This window comes from Pinus tabuliformis, chromosome 7, assembly GCF_031772625.1.
Source record: "Pinus tabuliformis cultivar Carrire ecotype Pingquan chromosome 7, CPIR1, whole genome shotgun sequence".
Lineage (NCBI taxonomy): Eukaryota > Viridiplantae > Streptophyta > Pinopsida > Pinales > Pinaceae > Pinus > Pinus tabuliformis.
In genome coordinates, this window is record NC_142293.1 from 1684664758 (window position 1) to 1684671072 (window position 6315).

The window sequence follows — 6315 nt, forward strand, 5'->3', positions numbered from 1 at the left end:
CTATGGATGAAAAGGATAGCAATCCACCTTGCACTCCAACGAAGACATTACCTACCAATTTCCCTCTTCCCATTACCATGCAAATCCAATGACTTTCCAATAGAACCCACATATCACATATACCACAATGCCCTTCGAGAACTGTCTGTTCTCGCGTGCCACATGAGGCATATTTAATACACTTCATGTCCTTTAATGCCATGTGGCATGGGGTTAAATGTCCCTCCCTGTCCTTCACTTAACATCGAGGTCACCCCCATCAGGGGTATTAAGTCCCATTGTGAAATAATTAAAAAAAATAACATAATAAATATCTCTCATGCTTTTAATTATAACTATATATTATTTTAAATATGAAACTTAACTTATATTAAATGAAATGCTTTTTGTTTTTGTTTTTGGTAAGTTAAGATTTCTATTGTTAATAAAACAATTGCAGTTGTTACTGTTGTTATTTGTCTTTGGTATGCCACATGGGAAACCACACCAGAGACAAGATAATTGTTGGTCAGTTAGTGTCCAAAATGGTATGAGGAAAAGAGCACCCAACAAACGTACAATTTGCCTATCCCTTTGAGGGGAAAACTAGCCGAAAGAAAAACTAAATTATAGACTGAATTTTGAGATTGTATGCAAATAACTAATAGCATTGGTCTAAAAATAAAAGAAATTGTCCCATAAGTGGGGAGACCAACCCTGAACACTACAACCAAAGAATCCAAAAAATTTGGACAAAATGAATAGAACAAAAATTAAGAAAAAATTGAGTCATGAAGATAAGGAGGTGTCTAATTCAATTGGGTGGTCTGAATCCTTGCAATGTGGTATCAATGTCAAACCTGGAGGCAAACCCATTTCAAGGCGAGCAATATGGCCCGCCAAATCCATCAACAACAACTTTAACTCCTCCAACTTGTGTGTGAGGTTGTCTCGAGCATCCCATATATTAACCATAGCTTTATGTAGAAGTAGTTTAATGTGCCAATAAAAATAAGAAATGAATGTTTTTTTATGGTCTTTGGTGTTTCCAATGTCCAGATCCCAATCCACAATATTTTCCATAACCTCAGAGTATAGTATGCCTTCATCCTCAACTGCGTAAATTTTTGAGTAGATTTTAATGGGAGTGTGATATTTATAGAGGCGGGAAAAAGTATTAGCTCAAAAATGAGCTTGTGAGCCTCTAACACTCCCACAACCTATAGCACCTTGTTAGATACATGTAGACTGTCACGTCATAGTGGCTAAGGGAAGAAAGAACTGAGTGAGTCAAAGGAGACTCAAAATTGAATGATGAACGAAGTGTAGGCCGAAGAAGAGATTAATACTTTCCTTGAGGAAAAAGGCTATGTCTATGATCACCTATGCATGTCCTCCATCATCCATTAGTGTTAAGGAGGGCATGAGGAACGTTAGAGAGAAGTTATCAAAAGGAGAACCAAGGAAAGAGGAGTTGCAAGCAAGAGTCATGTTGGGAGGTGGAAACAATTGGGAGGAATTGGAAAAAATGAAAATGGAAATCATTTTAGTGAGCTTGGAGATAACACCCTTCACAAAGTTTGTGGAGGCATTGACATGAGTGAGTTTAATGCAATATATCTTGCAAGGAGAGAGGCATCACTACCAAGACTAAGTTTATTGTACTCACTAATCAGTTATCATGTTAGGAGGGGGAGAGGCCTTGAACCCTAGCCCGAATTCTAACTGACACTTCACCTTCAGCCCTAAACACCTCATCAAGGAATATTAAATAAAATATTATCTAAAATTTATAAATATAGATAATTTTAAGTAATTTAATTTACTAAATAAAATGTAATATAAAATTAATTTAATTTAATATATCTATATATATATATATATATATATATATATATATATATATATCTATATATATATATATATATATATATATATATATATATATATATATATATCTATATATATATATAATTTTTTTTGTTTAAGATAATGGCTATAATAGACACCTAGGTCTCAAATCTTTTTGAAAAGCTAGCCTCGGACCTAAACCAAAAAAGGATCCCCTTGGTTTTGAAAACTACGTGTAACTTCCTTTCATAAGGGGAACCACTGACAAGATCGCACACGTTCTGTGTAAGAATTAGGTGCATGCTTCCTTTAAGCCCCTCAGCACTATTCGTAGCTCCCTTAAGTCAATCAAGGATCATGTTGACCCCAAAGATATGAAAGGTGTTTACTTAGTCCCTTGCTCATGTGGAACACCATATATTGGAGAAATAGGTTGTTCCATCAAGCAAAGTATCCAAGAGCATGCGGCAGATATTAGGCATAATAGATCCCGCTCGTCTGCCTTAGCTGAGCATGCGTCTAATACTAAACACTAGATATGTATTGAAGATTCCTGTGTTCTAGCAAAAATTGATAATTCCATAATAGGAAGTTCATGGAGGCTTTAGGAATTGAGAAGCACGATAAAAATCTGAATAGGGATGAAGGTTGGAAAATTAGCAGCAACTGATCCCTGCTCTCCATTCCTAGTTTTTTTTTTTTTTTGGAAATTGCCTATTTCTTTAGTCTCTTTTTTATTTAATTTTATTACTTATTAATTTAATTTTTATTATTATAATTTACTTTTATTTACAATTTTTTATTTATTTAATTTTTTTTTCACTGATCCTGTTTTTAATAATTTGTATTGATCCTTCTTTTGACTTCCTTTATTTTCTCCATAATTTTTGCATTTCATCTTTGTATATATTTTATTTATTTATTTATTATTATTATTATTATTTTCAATACATGAGGATTGTTTTGAACATTTGATTTCATTTGACTTTGACTTTTTAACCTATAAAAAAAATACAAAAAATTGTTTTTTTTATTTATTTTTGGCTTTCTAATGGATGAATTTGTTTTCTCTGAAACATCTACACCTATATATATTATTAAGTTTAGATCATATACTCCACTTTTGCTATGACAATGAACCACACTAGAGGATTCAAAACTTTAGTTCCAAAAAATTATTCGGTGTAATCTCTCCAAAAAGAAAAAATCTCTTTTAAAAATTTAAAATTTATTAACTAATTAATAATATTAATATTTAATAAAACCATTTCATAATTTAAAATTTATTTAAATTAAAAAAATCATTACTTTAAAGAATCACATTGTTTATTTTGAAAATGTTGCACTATTTCAAATGACAAAGTGTTCTCATTGAATTTTACACACATGCATGTGTTATATATTTTAAAGTATTTTAAAAAATAGAAGTAAGTATGTATATTTTTAATAATGGTTTTAATCATTAAAATGATTAATTTATTGAAATGATTTAGATTAAGTTATAAAGCAATATATGATTATCATTATAATTCAAAATTTTATATAATAGTTTGAGGTTAGATATATTAATAATCTGTGATTTAATGAAAATTAAGGAGCACTAAAGTGACTATTATTTTAGGGTGTCTAACTCTCTATCCTTATCACAACATGCTAATATGTCACTTCCAAAAATTGAGTTCTGGCCCGAATGAGAGCAAGCAATCTTCCCAACTACCCAAATTATAGATATTGCAATATACCATTGCACTCAAAATTTAAATTATATATATATATATATATATATATATATATATATATATATATATATATATATATATATATATATATATATATATAATTCCTATACCATATTTGCAAAGCCAATGCTAGTAGCTAATGGATAAGACCATAACACTAGATGGCCCTAACGTGTGACCTACTATTTTAAGCTTACCCATAAAGAAACTAGGCATCATCAAAATTGTACAAGGTCATCACTGCCATATATAAAAAATTTCCAAAATTTGATAAGAGATATTAACATTTCTAAAAATAAAAAATCTTTATGAGTTTATAAAACCTATAAATACATAAAACAAAAATAAAATTATAGATAGTAAAATTAAACCTGGTTGTAATTCTTTACTCTGCCTAGTCATGCTCGCAAGTATTTGTGCTCTATTTGGTGAGGGCATAAGAATTCAATGTTTTGGTATGCTAGTATAGCTGCAATATTCTATGGCACTTCATGTCACGAGTGTGGTTGGTTCCCATATATGGGACAATATTTGTAGCTTCATTCATTACCTCTTCATAATTCACCACTTCTTGCTTAATTTTAACCTCAACTTCTTGTTGCATTATCACATTTCTTGTTGTAGGGGAGGCAAAGCTGAAAAAATCCTGAGCAAGTTCTCTGGTTGCAATTCCCTCTGTAGCTGGGTTAAGGAGAAATTGGAAAAGGGAAAATACCTTTGAAATTAAATTAAATTAAAAGGAGATGATATATCAACTTGCACTAGAGAGAGAAGAGCCATATTTTAGAGCATGCAAGGGTCGATCCTATTGTAATAAACATTCCCCATAGTCAAAACCAATTGATTAAACACATCGTTGTATCATTGCCTTATATAATTATCTTGAAAGCCATGTTAATCGATAAATGAACATGACATTGCTACAATGGAGGAACCATGATATAGGACTAGAAAGTTACCATTAATACCTAGTACTGCATGTCATGATTTGGGTAAAGGATGATGCATGAACTAGCTTTGTGGACTTTTGTCATCCCACTAATACCTATTATTGCATGTCATGGGTTGGTAGAAGACAATGCATGACCTAGCTTTGCAGGACTTCGTCATCCCACCCCACCCCTTGTCCTTCTTTCATCAAATTCACCTCATACAAATAATATTATACTATATAAATATCAATGATATATTTTTATAATATTTATTTTTATTTTTATTGAAAATACTTATTATCTATCTAATTGATGCCAATGCATCTATCTCCCAAATTTACCCTTTCTTCATTCCAAATTTCTTAGTGTAATCCTGAAATTTATATTAAATTAAAACACTGAATTTCTAAGCCCTAATCTCCAAGGGTGTAATATGCACTATCCACATAACCAAGCACTAAGACTTAGAATTTTTCCAAAGTTCCACTTGTATTTGGGATAATTTGTTAGTAAGTTTCTTGCCGATGACCTAGATTTCTTTAGACCTAGATATGTCTCAACCCAAATAACGTTTTGGTGCACTTCCCAAAATCTACAGGGTCCACACCTGATTTTTTTCTAATGATCTGGATACTTTATTTAATCTAGATATATGCCCCGAACATAATTCATTTTCTTTAATCCAGATATGTTGTGACCCAAATAATCTCCTTCCAATTCAAATATAACCTTGATACAAGTATCTTTGTCCTAGCCCATATTTATCGCTTCAACTCACATGCCTTCACTTTGATTTGAATATAACTTCTCAATCTGAAAATCTAGGAATCCAGATCAGTTGTATGTGACACACTTTGGGAAGGCTTGGATGAGGCTTGAACCATATTTCTTTATGGCATGACCTCAAAGCCTTGTTGTGGGGTACACTCTAGATACTCAAGTTTGGGATGTGGTTTCAATCCAGACTCAGGTGAAATATACATTACCAACAATTATGAAGCTTAGATGCTCCTTGACTTGGATACTATGTTGCAAACTAGTATGCATGATGAAGATTGTTGACAAAATAATTCTTTATTTTTTCCATCTAATGAACTATTTATAAAATGAATTTGGACTTGCAAAAAGGTAATGTTATAACACTTGACTCCAGTCTGGATTGACGACCTCGAATTGTGTTGTAACCACAATTTACTCTGTAACTTCGAATTAGAGCCGACGATAGCGATTATTGATCATTCGTTATGAAAAATCAATTTTTCCTTGCAACAAGGCTAAAAATGATCTCGTTTTACGTTCAAAATTCTCACATTCTCGCCAATCTAGACATTACATAGTGAATGTAAAAACCCAAGCATTCATATAAAACATGACATAGAGATTGTGTGAGAGAGACTACACTGCAAATTCAACACACCATCTCGTAGTATTCTTGCTCAACATTTATTAACATGACCAACATTGATATTCAATAATATTTGAAGAGAACTTCCCACAAGAGATGAGATACAAATATCCATACAATCTTGTGAATAACATTCAAAATCAAATCATCAATTTTAATTAGTTGTTATATTGAGGGTTGTTAAATATTGCTATAATCTCCCTTCTTGGCCTGTCAAACCTTTTCTTACACTCACTCTCTATCTTATTCTTCTCTTCTCTCTGTCTATCTCACTCTCTACCCTTGTTTTCAGGACTCTATTATATACAAGGTGCCAATTTTGTTGAGATTCACTAAATATGGATCAAATTATCCCTACATAGAAATATCTAATCGAAGACTAAAATATCTAACTCCAATAAATCACTTC